Genomic DNA, 20,451 nt, shown 5'->3' on the forward strand with positions numbered 1-20,451 from the left:
TGAGACACGTTTTACCTGGGACTGCGACAGCGGCGAGGGCGGTGTAGTATATGGCATAGGGAGGGCCTCTTGGTGGAAAGTGCATCTTCTGAGAGGAGCAGCGGCGAGAAGCACCAAACTCTGTTCGACTATTGAAGTAGGCACTGTTATACCAGAGATTTAACGCCCACAGAGGCACAATTAGGGAGGCTAGAATGTGTTTGTCTAACTTTGAACAAAGAAGTGAGGTTCCGTCACCCATTCATATTAATTACGGCCATTGAACAAACATGTACAAGTGCAGCCCCTTTGACTGTAGTTTCCGATGCAGGAGAATGATCTCGGCTGGTTCCCACTGAATGCTAGAAGGAAATATCGAACACTTATCCTGTGGCCTGTCCGATCACATTGGAAGCCGCCCGTGATTCCAAGAATATTTTCAGGGCATAAATTCAAAACACTGATAATCTCCCAAAAGGTCATTAATCTGTGGAATTCTCCCCTCCACCATTACTGAAAATAAACTTCCTATTCTAAAACACATGAACTATGGCATTAGGCACCTATAACACAAAGTTACTGTTGGATCGAAGTGTCAGGTGCATGTTCAATATTAGATCGGTATATCAGGTAAAAAATTATTCTTGGCCTCAAGTTAAAGTTAAAGGTGGCTGCTGGACCGGGCTGTCAGGTACAGGTTCAACTGTAGATCGTGATATAAGTTAGGTCATTGTTGGACTGGAGTGTCGGGTACAAGAGCAGTAAAGCACCACATTTCAATCACATGGTCACCGTTTGACGGTCACATCACTTGGACCGTTTCATCAAATGGCAAAGTCATTGTTAGCACAGGGGACCATTTCCATGGACACCAATATTCCATGGTTATCAATTGCAAGGTTATTGTTAAACCGGGGTGTCACTTACAAGGGCAGCTTTAATGTTAAACTAGGTTATCAGCTCAATAATCACTGTCAGTCCATGGGTCTTAGTTACAAGGTAGCTGGTAGAGCTGACAACAGTTTAAAATTATCCATCTATTATCAATTTTGAATTTTCCTTTTTGATCATTAGATAATCAACACCCTTTCATCCTTTCGGACTATGACTGCTCCTGTCCATCCTGTGACACTTGTGCTATCTTCATCCCCTGAGAAATGAATTGAAGGCTCAATTTGCAGCTGTCATTTTATCTCAGAAATAATCAGAACTCCGGAATCGAAACTGTTCATTCCTGATCAGTGCTGTTATCCTGCAGGATTCCATAAGTCTGTTCTTTTTCACAGTGTAAGGTGCTGTATTCAGTTAATGTTCAACAACAAACGCGAATTACTGATTTCTGGCGGCTCGGAGATTAAATGCGTTTGGTAGTCTTTCTGCCCCATTTTTAACGGGGGTTGGTGCGCCTGTTGGGCGAATATGACAACCAGGACATTACAGAAACTCCGCGCAGCAGGTTAGCCAGAGGGGCTTGTATAGAATTTCAAACTGTGTCGCCATGTTGCAGTTCTGGATTATGCTGTGCAGAAATGGGATTGGGCTGGGATATTTAGGAACAAATTGATCTCGCAATGGAATCGTGAAAGTTCACAGCTCATTAGGACCCATCGTGCCCTCGCCAGCTTTTTACAAAGACCTGCCCAGTTAGTCCCAGTATCTTTCTCTTTCTTCATAACCCAGCAGCTTTTCCATTTCAAATATTTGTCCATTTCCCTTTTGAAAACTGGGAGTTAAGGAAAACAATATTGAACAAGGCGCAGGACCTTCAGCTGTGTCCATGCTCAGTGTGTGAAAATTAACAAAGTTTCCCTGGCCCATTCTCGGCATGTTATTTTATTCAGAATATATTACAGTTCATATAGTATCATAAAAATTTAATGAGACCCCATTGACCAATCTGCCACCAAGGAATCATGTCTGACCCCAGTGACCTGTGAAAAATGTAACCCGATCAAATGCAGCCACTAGCGGGCGCTCCAGTGGCGCAATCGGTTAGCGCGCGGTACTTATAGAGCAGTGCGGTCAGTGGGCTATGCCGAGGTTGTGAGTTCGATCGTCACCTGCAGCAGAGATTTTACTGGAGCTACTACATGTGGAACCACATTTGGATCCGAGATTCTTGAATGAATGGCACGGTTTTCAGCCGGCAGCATTGCAATGACAGAGCACAAGCGCGCCCCTGACCCCCGTGTTGGTTTATTAAATTCTGTTACACAGAGGTGTTGTACAGGAAGATCAACAGCGACTCGTTTACCATCTCTACCACGCAACTTGTTCTATTTGACTGAAAACGTCAAGAAAATCATGTTTAAAGTGTTGCACTTCCACCACTGATCACACTAGATAACACCCGGCTGGAAGTGGTTAGTTATTACTGCTCCCCAAGTTCCACGGTGACAGACAGTCTGCTCCTTGATGCAGTTCCTGATACACGCACGGGGAAAGCAGATATCACCTGACTCATGAAACGCGCATAACATCAAGCTGACCTTTGGCACCAAGCTGATGGTGTATTAGGCCTGCGTCCTCAGTACCTTGTTGTCCGGCTGTGAAACATGGACGACTTACAGCTATCAAGAAAAGAAGCTCCACGATTTCCATCTGCTCTGTGTGCGGTGGTTTTGGGTATCTCCTGGCGGGACACAATCAGAAAACGGCAGTCTTCACAAAGACAAAGCTCCCAAGTCTGTTAGGCTCATCAAACAGAGGGAGGTTGGATGGCTCGGGCCTGTTTACAGGATGGAAGGTGGTCACAAGGCTAAGGGCCAGTCGGCCAGTGAGACACCCAAAGCTCTGCTTGTAGGACAGTTACATTCGTGACATGGAAGCCCTAATTAGCGATTATCAGACATGAATTTCACTGGATGACTACAAAGGAAGATTGCAGCACTTCCTGTGAGCTGTTGTGCATCACCATGATGCCCATTTGCTACAGCGGCTTGGCAACAGACGCCAAGACTAGAAACAACAACACATAACATCGCTTTTAGCTTCATGTGAGGCACTTGTGATGGAAACTGCCCCTCAAAGATTGACCTCCTCAGCCATCAGAAACTGTGCAGCATGTGGAGACAACCCATCTGAAATAGATTTGTTTGCTGTGTGTCCGTCATCTTTCATGAATGGAAGGATGACGAAGATCATTGTGAAATTCATTTGCAAAAAATATGACGTGTTTCACACACAAACACACACATACACACACACGAACACAGCCAGACGCACACAGACGCATATGCACACACACACATACACACACATAAACACATACACAAGCACGCATCAATACATACAGATAAACAAACACGCACGCGCAAACACAGACAGACACACATACACGCACACACAAACACAGACGTACACAGGTTCAAACAGACATACAGGCACACATGCACAAAGACACACACACAAACACACGCACATACACAGACACACACATATAAACGCACGCTCACACAGACACAGAAACACAGAAAGACACACAAATAAACACACACAAGAGCACAAACACATGGACACACATGCACACATACAAAAACACACACACATGCACACACAGACACACAGAGACACACACGCACACACCACACGCACTGACACACGCCGACACACACATACACACACTCTCTCTCTCACACACACACGCACATACACCCACAGAAACAGGCACACACACACACACATACACACACACACACACACACAAACACAGACGCTGACACAAACACACACAAACGCACACAGACGCACATGCACATTCACGCACACACACATACACACACAGACACACAGAGACACACACGCACACACCACACGCACTGACACACGCCGACACACACACACACATACACACACTCTCTCTCACACACACACGCACATACACCCACAGAAACAGACACACACACACACACATACACAGACGCTGACACAAACACACACAAACGCACACAGTCGCACATGCACATTCACACATATACACATGCATAAATACATTCACAGACACACACTGATACATACAGGCAGCCATACATGCACACACAGACACATACAGTGAGAAAAACAGACACAGACATACACAGACGCACACATACATAAATGCACACACGCACAAAGATACACACACAGACACATGCACATACACATAACCACACACGCGCACACGCACACACACGCCAATATGCCATCTTGCTCTAACGCCGGAAAAACCGCATTTCAAATTATTATTCCCCTCATGACGACCTGGGTGGCTCCGTAGCACTGAGGAAAATGTCACCCAGTATCTTTCAGGTGGTATCATGAGCCAATGGCACCCTGTTTCTTGAGGTGTAATCGTTGCAATGGTTGTATTAAGGGGCCACCTATCATTCAATTTCGAATGGAAACTTCTACCGTTATTATTAGTGGAAACCTTGTGCCTGTCAGTTTTCAATAGGAACTTTTATCTTTTATTGCTGAAGTTGACGCTGCTGCTGTTAGTTGCTTCAATGAGGCCTCTTCATGTTTTATAATACAAAGCATTTATTTTCCATTTTGCTGATACAAAGACTTGCATCTTCGAATGTATCATCAGGACCTGTCCCTCTTCTCCCCAGACTAGTCCATATTTCATTTGTATATTAAATCCAGGGACAGTTAGTGTCCTCGCTGCAGAAACCCATATCTCTGTTTATGTTACAGCAGGTCCTGCCTCTCCAATCACTGAAGTAGCCCATATATATGTTTATAACGTACCAGCCCCAGTTACTGTTATGACTGTACTGGTCCATATTTCTATTTATATTACAGCAAATCCTGTCTCTATTAGTAATTCACTAGCCCATATCTCTATTTATATTACACGAGATCAATGTCTCTGTTAATACTGAACAAGTAATGTCTCTATTATGACTGCACTAGCTGATATCTCAGTTACTGTTACAGTAGAGCCCGCCTCTGTTATTGCTGCACTAGCCCATATGTCTCTTTATATTGCACCAGGTCGTTTATCTCTTTATGCTACGCCAGACCCTGAGTCATTTCAGATAAGATTCCATAGATTATACAAATTAACTAGACAGACAAACCAATCCAAAAATGATTAGAACGGTCGGGGTGGAATTTGTAAAGCTAACAGTTAAAAACCGTAGAAAGAGAACAACGAGAGTTTCAATCCTTTCCAACAATTGGAATAATAAATCGGATAATTTCAGGTGTGTGAATATCATGTCAGGTAAACGTACAGGATCATTTTTTACGTCGCTTGAATACATCATCACATATTTGAGGTAAATATCAGGAGTTTCTGTGAGATGCTGCAGTGATAATTTTCCAATAAGATGCTCGTCATTCTCGATGTGATTCTAATCCCTGAGTTCCTCAGGGCAGTGTTCCGAGGCCCAAGCATCTTCAGCTGCCTCATCAATGTCCTTCCCTCCATCATCAGGTCAGAAGTGGGGTTGTTCGCTGATGATTACACAATGTTCAGCACCAGTCATGATTCCACACATTCTGAAACAGACCATGTCCAAAAGCAGCAAGACCTGGACAACATACAGGCTTGGGCTGATAAGTATCAAGCTACATTAGCGCCACACAAATGCCCGGTAATGATCATTTCCAACAGGAGAAAATCGAACGAGATAAGCTCTAGTGCAGTGCCAACTGGGGCATGGCTTATTGTAACTTTAGCCGAGACCTGCTTCAGTGCAGTCATGACTTAGATAGTGCCAACTGTATTGTGGCCCTCGTCCAGTACATTAACAACTGTGGCTGAGCCAATTACAGAAACAACTGAGAGATGACCTTCTCTAATATGACCAGAGACATGTCCTAGTGTAATAGAGACAGAAACGGCGTCTAATTTAATATGAAAAGAGACAGTGCCAAATGCAGTAATAATTGAAACAGCGCCTGCTTCATGTGATGTGAGCAATCACGGTTTCACTGGCACCCACTGGTCAAACTTCGCTATTGCAGGTGTTGTGAAAATGTCGATTCCATTTACTGTTTCTGAGATCAATGGTTTAAAATCAGAAATAATGGAAAACTTAGTCGGCAGGATTCGAACCTGCGCGGGGTAACCCCAATGGATTTCAAATCCATCGCCTTAACCACTCGGCCATGACTAAAAACTTTGGCGGAAGGCCTGTATTATTTATATGAAATCATACAATAGTTGCAGCAGAGAAAGAGGGTCTTCTGCCCGCCCTGTCACTGTCACAACCCGACCTTTTCACCGGAACCCTGCAATTTATATTGTCCCTCCTCGTTCTCCCTCCCAAACTGGGAATGAAAGAGTGAGAATGGAAGAGGCAGAGAAGTGACGGGTTTTGGAGATCCCAGGGGAAAGAGACTCCAGGAACAGTTCATTGTGACAGTTCACATAGCAACAAGAAAACAACATTCCCAGATGAGGACCAAACCCGGGTGGCAGGAGTGGGAGCGCCGAATAATAGCACGTTTAGTTCAAACACAAAAGATGTGTTCAGCCAATAACAACATCGAGTGTGTTAGACATGAACATGAAGTGAACAGTGAGGTGAAATAGTGCCACAAGCTGCGGATGTACAGCTTCCAATTTCCAAAACCCACCAACCTCATCGATGCAGCTCCTCTGAACATTTCAAGTCAAATATTGATCCTTTATAAGGTGCCGTTCCCAGAACTATACACAGTCGTCCAGGTGTGATCTAACCAGGGCTTTGCATAGCTGTAGCAAACCTTTCCCTCTTTAGTATAACAGCCTCTGTTACAGGGTATACAGCAAGGGGAATTAGATTATATAGATCGAATCAGAAAAATATGGAGATGCTTCATCAGATTAAAATTCCTTTTCAAATTCCATTTGAAATGAACTTGATTGTTTCGAAAGCTGTATGGGAATACCCAGCCCACATCTCTGTGACATTGGGTCAGGGAAACTTTGTTAATTTTCACACACTGAGCATGGACACCGCAGAAGCTCCTGCACTTCTTTCAGTTTTGTTTTTCTCAACTCAGAGTTTTCAAAAGGGAATTGGACAATGACTTGAAAGGAAGAAAAAAAATCAGAGTTATGGAGAAAGGGAAGGAAATTGAGTCTAATTGAAAGAACAATGTAAAAGGCTGATAATGATATGATGATTGAGTGGTCTCCTCAAGCGGTCTGCCATTTTATGATGACATTATCAGGTTAATTTGACGACAACATTTATAAATCTGCAACCGAATTCCATTTCTGTAAAGCAAGGACCCAAAGTGCTGCTGCAGGACCTCACAGTTTAACATGAGGTGCAGGTGCCTCTGGCTTTGTCAGGTATTGTTCTGTAGTGAACTGGTTATCACATGTGCACGAAATCACCAAGCCTCCTTAGACAGCACCTTCCAAACCCATAACCATTACTACCTGGAAAGACAAGGGCAGCAAATAGATGGGAACACTACCACCTGGAATTTCCCCTCCAAGTCACTCACCATTCTGACTTGGAAACATGGCACTGTTTCTTCACTGTCGCTGGTTCAATATCCTGGAACTCCCTTCCTAAAAGCACTTTGGGTGTACCTACACCACATGGACAGTTGCATTTCAAGAAGGAAGCTCAGCACCACCTTCTCAAGGGCAACTAGGGATGGGCAATAAATGCTGGCCCAGCCAGCGAACCCCACATCCCGAGAATAAATTGCAAATTGTCTGCAGAATTTTTGTTTTTATGCAGAATTAATCATCGGTTAAATAAAATTAAAACCAACCAAACACCCCTTCCTTCTTACTTCCGTTTATCTCCATTCAGGATCATAATTCTTCTTATCCGTGTTACTAAACGTTATTTCAGTTGCAAACATTCACTAAATTTGCAGTCTGAAATGGAACGATAATTGGTCAAGTTGGTGACATCCTTGCTTTCTGGGCCTTTGTCTCTCCTTCGGCCTCTGTTACTCTCGGTGTATATGTCTGTGTGTTTTCCTCTGTGTGTGTCAATGTGGTTCAGTCCCCTGAGGAGTTGAATACATTTTTACCATCACAAACTATATTCGCATTGGCTAATCCATTTTAACTGTGCCTTTTATTGTAATTTCAGGCTTCTTTCATGAGAGAAACGTTTCTCCCCAAAATGACACGTTTATATAAAACACAATCAATATGCATTATCACACAGTCCCAGGTTTTTATTGGGTTCTTAAGCGACAATGAGAAAAAAATCCAACTCTCCTGTGCCCAACGAGTCCCAACAGCAATGATATTTTTATCTGAATATTAATTTCAAATATAATTTAACAACTGACCAACCATGCACCTACAAATAACACATTCGAAATCTATGAAGCTATTGGATTCAAATAACCCCATTACTTATTCTCTCTTCCTCAGCTCCATAGTGAGTGAGACAGGGAAAAGCAGAAAAGCAGCAACATTCCGGCCCCGCACTCTCCAATCACCCGCTGCCAGCAGAAAGATACAGTCGCTTTGCTGAGTGTTTATTCTGTGAAATGGTGAAGAGCGAATATAAGACGCTTGTAAGATACTGCGTTCAGTTAATATTCAACAACAAACAGGAACAAGGCAGCTTTTCTCTCACTTAAAAGGGCAAGTTTTTATAATGCTACAGCATACAACAACAACTTATATTTAGAAAGCGCCTTTAACCTGTTGAAACGTCACAAAGCGTCCGCCATGGTCATTATATAACAAAGTGTGACGCCGAGCCTCATAATCGGTCAGCTGACTAAAAGCTCTGTCAAAGGGGGAGGCTTTAAGAACTGTCTTAAAGGAGGAAAGTATCGATTTCATGTTCCATCCAACAGCAATGGTTCTTCTCATTGGCTGAAGAAGCCACTTGTGTTCAACCTGAACAGACCATTTAGCCGGAGAAAGTTGACTGGTGAAAGAGATCGGGAAAGAAAAAATTCCAAAAGTAGCCTCCTTGAGCCAAATTTCCAGCAGCTTCCTGATGGCCGACTGGTTCGGGTTCAGCACTTTCACTGCGTCACCCCAGGTTTGATTCCCTGTCAGAGAATTGAGATTTTCTGCTCTTGGGCGAACTGCTAAAGCCAACATTACTGTCTTCCTGGCTGAAAACAACACAGAACAGTTCTGTCACATTCAGGGCAATGAGAGTTGAAGTTTCACATCAGAACTGAAATGTCTCACGTGCAACAAGTCGAGAATAAATCGAGAGTCGGAGTGAGGAAGTGAAAATAAAAGAGGAAGGCTATGATAGGTTACAAAGCACTGACTATAGAGCTGGTGATGCGAGGCAGAATATTATTCCTGTATTCCCCATGTTACCTTCAATTCTAATTTCCTTATTTATCCCATTCCCAACATTCCCACTACAGTTTGGTGGCATATAAACAACTCCCACTAATGTTTGATGCCTCTTTCTGTTTATTAGCTCCACTCAAACTTATTCTTCAATCTAAGATCCTCTCCCACTAATGTGCGGATCTGGACCCTTATTAACAGCACTAACCCACCTCCTTTTCCTTTTTGCCCATCCTTCTTAAATGACGATTGCTCTTGAATATTCAGATCAACCAATCACACTGCTCTGTCAAAGCAGAACACATGGCCGATTGGCCAATTTATTTGCTGTAACTTTCTGCCATTTTGTGTTTCCCAACACCCCAGTTGTATCTCTCTAAGTTTTACTGCCATTTTATAACTCAATCCATCGAGATGTAACCCCTGCCCTTCTATCCGACGCTTTGAATTCAAGACAATGAGCAAATTCAGCGGGTTTTCTTGTCATTTCTAGCACTGAATTTGACACCGGACTCGTTCAACGGCAGTTAAATAGTCTCAACCGTTCACCCCTTCAAAATGAACCTGTTGTGTTGCTTCTTGCAGTGCATCTGCTGAACAACATAAGCTCATCCCAGCTCCGCTTTCTTCATAGTGAAATCCAGTGTGAAAATATGAACAATTTCAAAGCTTAACAACGTGCACAAGACTGGAGGGAGAATGTGGCTCTGGATAATTCACACTGTGCACATTCCTGTTATCAGCATCTCGGACAATCAGGAAAATGAGATCCTGTAAACCCTTCCCTTCTCAAATTCTCGTGTTTTCCTTCCCTATCCCTGATTCCCAGGGAAATATTGAGTTCATGGACTGACTGTGTCTGCATCAAGCAACTAATTGACTTGGGAGCTTGGGAGGTGAGGCAGGGACAGAAGCAGAAACAGATGTGACATGACAGTGTTTAGAATTTGATGTGCGTCAGTTACTTTCAGTGATGAATTTCTGCCGTGTGTCCCCTTGTCAGTTTCACAGGAGCCGCAGTGATGAGGTTGTGGGTTTTGGAAATTGAAAGTTGTACATGAGCAGCTTTGAACAGCAGGTCGAACAAGTGCCAGTTCAGATTGAATGTATGGGTTTGTGTGCGGTGTTTAATTTTAACAGGAAGGGTGAGGAGAGACAGCATCAATATAAATTGCTGTGGGGAACAGGCGATTTTTTTTGGAATTAGTTAAATGGCTCTTCAGAGAGATGGCATTGGCACGATGGGCTGAATGTACTCCTCTGCTGTAGTCATCTATAATTTTATACCGACCATATTAACTTGTGCATAGGGCCGTTCGCCATAGCCGAGTGGTTAAGGCGTTGGAGTCCAAACCCATTGGGGTTTCCCACTTCTCATTATTCCTGCTTTTAACTCTGTTTCTACAGAGTTATTAACGGTTACATTGATCAAGTCCATCCAGAAACTCGGGAGTTTTCCTATTTCCGTTCACTCCTGAAAACATTCACGAATCTTGCATTCGGAAATGGATCAAAAACGGAGCCAGGTTGGTGTCAGGCTTGCTTTCTGGGTGTATGTCTCTCCTTAGAAACAATAACTTGCCCTCTGTCACTCTCGGTGTCTATGTCTGTGTGTGTTCCTCTGTGTGTGTCAATGTGGTTCAGTTCCTCATTTTTACCATCCAAACATTATTCACCTTATTCCTGCGGCTTCATATTAAGATGGTCCAGAGAAAACAAAAGCGCTGTTTTAAAAGATGTAAGAGGACATTTATTTCTGTTTCTTTTTGAATGCAGGCTGTTCAGCTACTAAATGCCCGGACGTGACAAAACGGAGGATGATTATATATTCTAATTCAGTGCCAATGCCGGCCAACGTAATGGTGTTTCTGCTCTGACTGTGGTTGAGTGGCCGAATGGACTGAGCTGCTGGTCGAGGTTCCTATGATTTGGGCTCCACTCCCGCGGTTATTAAACTTTCCGGTGGTTTGCTTTTGAGACACTTCCTAAAAATGCTCCGTGCGACCGGCTGATCTGTGCAGTGTTGCATTTTGGTTGGGAGGATGGGGAGAGTCAGTCTAAGTTGGGTTAATAGCAGGGACTGAAAATCCTTTTTCTCTCTTACTCCCTGTACGCATTCTATTATTTTCTACAAGCAACAGTTCGATTTCACTAAATAGTTGTGGCCAAGTGATTTTAACTGACGGTCTGCAGAATTACTTATCGGTTATTTGGAATAAAAACCATTCAGAGTAACCATTCAAAACCAAACATTCACTAAATTGGCAATTGGAAATAGAAGAGTAATTGACCATTCCTGATCAACCAATCACAACTGCTCTTTGACAGCAGCACGCCAGGCCGAATGGCCTCTTACTTTCCGTAACTTTCTATAATGTTATGTTTCCCAATACCACGGATGCTCTTTCCCGGTTATTCTGCCATATTATAACCCATTCTATCGAAATGTACTTTGTTACCTTGTGTCCTGTCCTTCTGAATTCAAGACCCGGAGTGAATTCAGTGAGAAGTTTTCTTGCCATTTCTAGTAAGAGATTTGGAACCAGACCAGTTGAATGACAGTTTAAATGGTGCCAGTCCTTCACTGCAGCGCATTGTGTTTTTGAGTGGAGATGATTTCTGTTTGTTACAAAGTGCAGGATCATCTGATTAACTGACGGAGCTGGATCCAGGTTCCGAATGATCAATTCCTACTTAATTACTTTTGTTCTATTTCGGTGGCAATGCCAATGAAGGAGATGATTAATAATTTTCACCTATGTGGTAGCGTGGCCGAGCGGTCTAAGGCGCTGGATTAAGGCTCCAGTCTCTACGGAGGCGTGGGTTCGAATCCCACCGCTGCCAAACATTTAGCAGCCCCATTTGGACAAACACACACCACCGAAAATTGAGCGTTCTGTGCTGCATTTTGTCAAGAAGAAAGAGGAGAGACAATACAAATATGAGTTGCTGCGGGGAAAAGGTAGGGTGTGGAATTATAGTAGTTGAGTTCCTCTTCCAGAGAGTCGGCTTGTGAACGACATGCTGAATGTAGCCGCTTCTGATTTTATACAAACAGCAATGACGTCAGTGCAGGTCCTGTGTTCACGGTGGAGTGGATAAGGGGATGGGGTTGGAATCCTGTGGGGTCTCCTCACAGACTTCCAAATCCTACCAGCTCCAGTTCTCATCATTCCTGATTTTGATAAGGTGCGTATGGAGTTAATTATTAGATTAGTCAAAAAGAAAAGGGAAGCATTTGTTAGGGCTAGAAGGCTGGGGACAGATGAAGCCCGTGGAGAATACAAAGAAAGTAGGAAGAAACTTAAGCAAGGAGTCAGGAGGGCTAAAAGGGGTCATGAAAAGTCACTGGCAACAAGGATTAAGGAAAATCCCAAGGCCTTTTATACATATGTAAATAGCAAGAGGGTAGCCAGGGAAAGGGTAGGCCCACTCAGGGACAGAGGTAGGAATTTGTGTGTGGAGCCAGAAGAAATGGGAGAGATACTAAATGTATACTTCTCATCAGTATTCACCAAAGAGAAGGACTTAGCGGTCGATTTGTCTAGGGAAGAGTGTGTAGATAGCCTGGAACATGTTGAGATCAACAGAGAGGAGGTGTTAGGCGTCTTGAAGAATATTAAGGCGGATAAGTCTCCAGGGCCAGATGGGATCTACCCCAGAGTACTGAGGGAGGCAAGGGAGGAGATTGCTGGGGCCTTGACAGAAATCTTTGTATCCTCACTGGCTACGGATGAGGTCCCAGAGGACTGGAGAATGGCCAATGTTGTTCCACTGTTTAAGAAGGGTAGCAGGGATAATCCAGGAAATTACAGGCCGGTGAGCCTTATCTCAGTGGTAGGGAAATAAGGGGCAGCATGGTTTTGTCAAGGGGAAGTCGTGTCTCACTAACTTGATCGAGTTTTTCGAGGAAGTGACAAAGATGATCGACGATGGAAGGACAGTGGATGTTATATACATGGTTTTCAGTAAGGCCTTTGACAAGGTCCCTCATGGCAGACTGGTACAGAAGGTAAAGTCACACGGGATCAGAGGTGAGCTGGCAAGATGGATACAGAATTGGCTTGGTCATAGAAGACAAAGGATAGCAGTGGAAGGGTGCTTTTCTGAATGGAGAGCTGTGACTAGTGGAGTTCCGCAGGGATCAGTGCTGGGACCTTTGCTGTTTGTGGTATACATAAATGATTTGGAGGAAAATGTAACTGGGCTAATTAGTCAGTTTGCAGACGACACTAAGGTTGGAGGAGCTGCAGATAGTGAAGAGGATTGTCAAAGGTTACAACGGGATATAGATCGGTTGGAGACTTGGGCGGAGAAATGGCAGATAGATTTTAATCCGGACAAATGCGAGGTAATGCATTTTTGAAGGTCTAATACAGACAGGAATTATACAGTAAATGGCAGAACCCTTAAGTGCATCGACTGGCAGAAGGATCTGGGTGTACAGGTCCACAGGTCACTGAAAGTGGCAACGCAGGTGGATAAGGTAGTCAGGAAGGCATATGGCATGCTTGCCTTCATTGGCAGGGGTATTGAGTATAAAAGCTGGGAAGTCATGCTGCAGCTGTATAGAACCTTGATTAGGCCACACTTGGAATATTGCATGCAATTCTGGTCGCCACATTACCAGAAGGATATGGAGGCGTTGGGGAGGGTGCAGAGGAGGTTTACCAGGATGCTGCCTGGTCTGGAGGTTATTAGTTATGAGGAGAGGTTGGAGAAACTCGGATTGTTCTCACTAGAGCGACGGAGATTGAGGGGCGACTTGATAGAAGTTTACAAAATTATGAGTGGCATGGACAGAGTAGATAGTCAGAAGCTTTTTCCCAGGGTGGAAGAGTCAATTACTAGGGGTACATAGATTAAAGGTGAGAGGAGAAAACTTTAGAGGAGATGTGCGGGGTAAGTTTTTTACGCAGAGGGTAGTGAGTGTCTGGAATTTGCTGCCAGAGGAGGTGGTGGAAGCAGGTACGATAGTGGTGTTCAAGAGGCAGCTTGACAAATACATGAATAGGATGGGAATAGAGGGATACGGACCCCGGAAGTGCAAAATATTTTAGTTGAAGGGCCATATGATCGGCGCAGGCTTGGAGGGCCGAAGGGCCTGTTCCTGTGCTGTACTTTTCTTTGTTCTTTGTTCTATAAACGGAATCAAAACCATTCCCATAGTTTCTTCTTTCCGTTCGTCTGTGTGATTGTCAATGTGGTTCAGTTCCCCAAAGGAAAGGACACATTTTTAACAGAACAAACTTTATTCACGTTAGTTGTGCATCTTCAGATCAAAAATTATCAGGGTGAAAGGTACAAAAAGAGTCTGTCTCCTTCTCTGTGTGCCCCATTGCAACAACAGCTTATATTTAGATAGCGCCTTTAACGTAATTCAACCGCCAAAGATAGTTCACAGGATCATTATATAACAGAGTCTGACACTGACACACATAAGGAGATGTTAGGCCACGTGACCAAAAGCTTGGTCGGAGAGGTAGGTTTTAAGAAGAGTCTTAAAGGAGGAAAGTGAGATCGTGGCGGAGAGGTTTAGGGAGGGAATTCCAGAGATTGGGGCCTCGGTAACTGAAACCACGGTCACCAATGGTGGAGCTATTCTGTTTGGGAATGTACAAGAGGCCAGAATTAGAGGAACACAGATGTCTCAGAGACTTGTGGGGTTAGAGGACATCACAGAGATTGGGAGAGGCGAGAACAAGGAGGGATTTGAAAACAAGGTTAAGAAATTTTGAAGTAGATACATTCTTTGAACGGGAGCTAATGTAAGTCAGCGGGTAGAGGGTGATAGGAGAATGGGACTTCCTGTGAGTGAAGACACAGGCAGCAGTTTTGGATGACCTCAATTTGCGGGCGGGAGAATGTCCACTTACATTCCAGAACTGACATTCTGCTGGATCAGCACTGCCCTGTTTCCAAGACCAATATTGATCCTTTATAAGGTGCGGTTCCCAGAACTACACACAGTCCTCCAGGTGTGATCTAACCAGGCCTTTGTTTAGCTGTAGCAAACCTTTCCCTCTTTTCTATAACAGCGTCTGTAACAGCTTGTACAGCAAGAGGAATCGATTGTATAAATCGACTGAGAAAAATGAGGAGATGTTTGGTCAGAATAAACTTCTTTCAAATATTCAATAGGAAATCAATTGCTTAAATAAATATTCCTCTTTATTTCGAAGACAACATGTGAATCCCCAGTTCAACTCTCCATGCCATTGGGTCAGGGTAACTTTGTTAATGTTCACACACTGAGCGTGGACACTGCAGAAGCTCCTGCACCTCTTCCAATATTGTTTTTCTTAACTCAGAGTTTTCATAAGGGAATTGGGCGATTATTTGAAATGGGAAAAAAAACTGCAGGGTTATGAAGGAAGAGAATGACATTGGAACTAAGTGGATAGCTCTTTGAAGAAAGCGCACACCCGATGGGTCGAATGCCCACCTAATGAGCTGTGTCAGTTTACAATTAGATTAATTTCTCTGCAGCTTTCCAAAGTGTCACACCCCAGTTCTATTCCGGTAAACAGGATCTTGCAGCGCAGTGGGTCTACACAGTTTGAAATTCTATACAAGTCCCTTTGGCTTTTTCTTGCACATTGTTTCTGTAGTGTAGCGATGTCAACATACCATAAGTTAACAAATAAACAAGTAGTGTTTATCACATTCACTTCAGATGCGCAAGGTCACCGGTTCGAAAGCTGGCAAAAATATTTTGAAAACTGAATCATCTAATTGTGAGAAGTTGTACAATTCCTGTTTCTTGCTAAACAATAGCCGAATACATTATCTCACAGCCATGTGACATTGGCACTTCACCAGGCTTTGAATGATTTTCTCCAAAAGGCACGGTAATGAGAAAGAGACAAAAAATGAGACGAATTACAGTAAGATAGTTTGTGCATGTGTGAAGTGTTGAATGACCTGCTGATGTGCTCTGTCATTTTATGATTCCAATGTCAGATCATTTTCTCTGCCGCATGGCTATGTTTTTCAGCCGAATTGTACTTCCATAAAACAGGGTTTGGAAGTGCAGTAAGGCTGCACAGTTTGATATTTTAAGTCGGTCCCTGTGGTTCTGCCCATTGTTTCTGTAGTTACCAATTGGTTATCACGTACATGCAAAGGTCCCCTGTCTGGAAATGGGTAGAAACATTATTGAAATTTACACATTCAAGTGTGAGAGAAAGTTCCATAATTCACATTTGTTGTTGAATATTAACTGAATATAGTATCTCGCTGCTACAGTAAATTTGCCCTTCGCAAAGCTGTAAAAAGCATTCTCAAAACGAGGAAGGGTGAAACTGACTAGGCACAAAAAACTAGCAGTTCCTTTCATCAACAACAGAAATTAATGAGTTTACAAATACAAATTCACAGTTACTTACTGACTGAAAGATGACAACCAGTGTGATCCAAAGACTAGCTTCATCGTAAAGACAGACGCAATTGATACTGTGATTGAACACGAGACATTGGGAGAGATGGTCCAAAATTACTTTGTATCGCACTTCATCATGGTTCTTAATTCTTTCATGAGCATCGTTGGCCAGCATTTTTGCACATCCCCAAATCCCCTTGAGCTGTGTAACTTGTTAAACCATTTCAAAGGTTAGTTGAGAATCAACCACATCACTGTGGGTCTGGTGTCACATGCAAGTCAGACCAGGTAAGGACGACCGATTGAATTCCCTAAAGGACTGGTGAATCACATGGGTTTATATGGCAATATCAGTGATAGTTTCATGGTCATCATGACTGAGAAAATACTGAGGACATGTCTGATCAGAATAAACACCTTTTGTAAGTTCACCATGAAATGATTTGCATAAATAACTTATGTTAATATCGAAAACTGCAGAAAGAACCCTACTCCAACTCTTAATTTCATTGTGTAAAGGAAATGTTCATTAAGGCAAACTTCATGGATTCACAGAAACTGCTTCTTTGAAAAGGAATTTGGCAATGGTTGAAAGGGAGAAAATTCTGATAAATGGAAAGAGAGAAGGAAATTGGGACTAATTGGCAAGATCTTTGTAAAAAAAAAACTGATATAAATATAATGGGTGGAAGGACCTCTTACTGCGCTGTGCCACTTGACGATGACATTGTTGATCAGTCTGTCTCCAGCATTCCTAATGAGAACAGCCGAATTCCATTTCTTCAAAACAAAGACCCAAAGTGCTGCTGCATGACGTCACCGCTTAACATTCCAGACAGCTCCATTGGGATCCAGGCAGGGAAATGTTCCTGTAGCGTTGTAGTTACCCTGCTCATTTCGCATGTGTAAGTTATTCCATTCGATGCTCGGGGAAACATTATCACCCAACTGTGTGGAAAAGTTGCATCGCTCCCATTCCTGTTTGTTGTTGAATATGAACTGAATGCTGGATCTTGCAGCCACATTAGATTCGCTCTTCACCATTTCTGAAGATAACATTCAGCAAAATAAGAAGATGTTTCCGCTGGCAGTGGGTGATTGGAGAGTGCGGGGCTGGAATATTGTTACCTTTTCCTGTCTCACTCACCGTGGAGCTGAGAAAGAGCGATTAATTGATGGGCTTGTTTCAATCCAATAGCCTCGTTGATCTGTATTGATTTAGATGGGGGTTCATGATCGTCCATATTCTTTGTTATATCCGAAATGAATATCCATAAACAAAGCTTCGTGTGGGAGCTCAGTGGGCGACAGGTGAGTTTTCAACGTGGGGGGGTTTTCTTGTGGTTTCAGGGTCCCAGAACAAGCCAGAGAATTAATGAGTAATGATGGGGGGGAAAATGGCTATAACTTAGCCTCTGGGTGGTTTCGAACCACCAACCTTTTAGCTCACAGCCGAACAGGCTGACCAATTGCGCCACAGAGACTTAAGGAAAATGCCTGCACGCTGTAGGATATCCTAAAGCAATGGCTCAGCGAGTGAAAGCTTCAGATTGCCGCTACCCGAATGATAATTATCCTCTCAGTTTTACTCTTCCCAAATAAAGGGTGAGACATTCATTGTGGATACATGGAAACAGTCTGATCCCACCCACTGCAGACACATCCATGTCACTGGGAACCAGATCCCCTACAACTGGTGCCGTCTCCCTTCGAGCCTTTTGGTGCCTTGTCTGTTACCAAGTATTCCGCTTGTCCCAAAACCAATAATTCTAAAGGAGTTTCTCTGTTTCACAGGGAGTGGTTAGGATCTGGATTGCACCACCTGAGAGTGTGAGGGAGGCAGATTCATCGCGGATTTCAACAGAGAATTGTACAGAAAATGCAGATCTCCGGGGAAAAGGTGGGGGAGTGGGACCAGGTGAGTTAGTTTCCAGAAGAGTAAGAGGCCTCCCTTTTCAGACGGAGATGAGCAGATTTTCTTATTCTCTCAGAGGTCGTTAGTCTGTGGAATTATTTTCCCCAGAAAGCAGTGGAGGCAGGGTCATTGAATTTATTCAAGGCAGAATTAGACAGATTTTTGATACACAAGTGGGTCAAGAGTTATGGGGGTGAGGTGGGGACAGACAGCAAAGAGGAGTTGAGACCACAGCCTGATCAGCCATGATCTTATTGCATGGTGAAGCAGGCTCAAAGGACTGAATGGCCAACTCCTGTCCCTGAGTCCTTTGTTCCTATGAGTCGGGCCGAATGGCCTCTATCTGTGGTGTAGCCTTGGCTCTGATTCTCTGACACTATGAGGTGCTTGAGGGGAAAAATGGTCTATTTCTGCTCCTATTTGTTATGTTCTAATTCAGAGCCGACACCACCCAAGGCAATGGTTGGTCTACTGTTGATGGTGGCAGCGTGGCTCCACGTTTTAACGAGATTGGCTTGGGTTTCGTTGTTTTCATGGGTTCGAATCCTCAAGCCATCAACGTTTCAGCTGTTTTGTTCTTTCAGTCACTTCACCTGAGCCCGGGCTTGTGGTTGTTGCCATATTAAGATGTCCCTCCTGGCAGGATGAACCAGGAGAGATAGTAAGAATTGCAGGGTGACTGGGAATGTGTGGGGCCGAATGTCCTCTCTCTCTGTTAAACCTGTCTATGATTTTATATGAAAAAGGTTAAAATCGATATAAGGTCTGTAATCATGGCTGAGTGGTGAAGACAATGGATTTAAAATCCATTGCGCTCTCCCCATGAAGGCTTGAATCCTGCCGACCTCGCTGCTCCTTCCTTTAGGTGCCTCCAGATTAAAATTAATTATTGGGGAAATGGAATAAAAACCTTCCAACCACTCTCGGGTGGTTCTCCTGCTTCCCTTCCTCGTTTCTTCATTTCCGTTCATCTGCAAGCATTCACCATAATCTCTGTCTGAAATAGAACAATAATTAGACCTGTTGGTGACATCCTTGTTTTCTGGGTGTTTGTTTCTCCTCAGGCCTCTGTCACTCTCGGTGTATATGTTTGTGTGTGTTCCTCTGTGTGTGTCGATGTGGTTCAGTTCCCCAAGGGGGTGAACACATTTTTAACCATCACAAACTTTATTCACTTTAGTTGTGCAACTTCATATTAAAATGTTACAGAGAAAAATATCAGGATGAAAGATGCAAGAGGAGTTTGTCTCTTTCTATGTATGCACTACAACAACAACTTAAAAAGCACCTTTAACCTAATGAAACGTCACAAAGCGTTCCCCAGGATCATTGTAGAACAAAGTGTGACACCAAGTCACATATTCAGTCAGGTGACTAAAAGCTCGGTCAAAGGGGGAGGCTTTAAGAACTGTCTTGAAGGGGGAAAGTATCGATTTCATGTTCCAGCTAACAGCAATGGTTCTTCTCATTGGTGAAGAAGTCACTTGTGTTCAACCCAAACAGATCATTTGGCAGGAGAAAGTTGTCTCTGGTGAAAGAGATCTAAAATGAAAAAAAAATGTCAAAAGTAGCTCCATAATCCAAATTTCAAGCCTTATTGGTAGTTCCTCTGGTGTCCCGTGACTCGGATTTACAGCTTTCATTGGGCCCACAGTGGTTAGGCTGGAGGGTTTTAGAAGTTGTAAGTTGAACATGAGCAGCTTGTGGGACTATTTCACCTCATTGTCGATGTCATGTTCCAGCTCACAGCAAATGTTCTTGCTGGCTGAAGAATTGGTTTGTGTTGAGTCTAAACATGCAGTTTTGTGGTAAAAGAGATCTGAATTTTTTTTTTAAATGGCAAAAGCAGCGTAGATAAGCCATACCGAAAAAAGACTTGACAGCTTTCTTGCTGGCCTAGTGGTTACGATTCGGTGCTTTTAGCGCCTCAGGTGGGGTTTGGTTCTCGGTCAAGGA

General features: G+C 43.4%; 3 non-coding genes across 3 annotated transcripts; 2 read left to right on the top strand and 1 right to left on the bottom strand.

Moving 5' to 3' along the window:
- Nucleotides 1-1,952: 1,952 nt before the first annotated feature.
- Nucleotides 1,953-2,047, top strand: trnai-uau (transfer RNA isoleucine (anticodon UAU)). The gene is made up of 2 exons: nt 1,953-1,990; nt 2,012-2,047. It is a non-coding gene; the product is annotated as a tRNA-Ile (tRNA).
- Nucleotides 2,048-6,004: 3,957 nt separating this feature from the next.
- trnas-uga (transfer RNA serine (anticodon UGA)) lies at nt 6,005-6,086 on the bottom strand. The gene has a single exon. It is a non-coding gene; the product is annotated as a tRNA-Ser (tRNA).
- Nucleotides 6,087-11,961: 5,875 nt separating this feature from the next.
- On the top strand, nt 11,962-12,043 carry trnal-aag (transfer RNA leucine (anticodon AAG)). The gene has a single exon. It is a non-coding gene; the product is annotated as a tRNA-Leu (tRNA).
- Nucleotides 12,044-20,451: the final 8,408 nt, after the last annotated feature.

This window comes from Cetorhinus maximus, chromosome 23 (genome assembly GCF_964194155.1).
Source record: "Cetorhinus maximus chromosome 23, sCetMax3.hap1.1, whole genome shotgun sequence".
NCBI classification, from domain to species: Eukaryota; Metazoa; Chordata; class Chondrichthyes; order Lamniformes; family Cetorhinidae; genus Cetorhinus; species Cetorhinus maximus.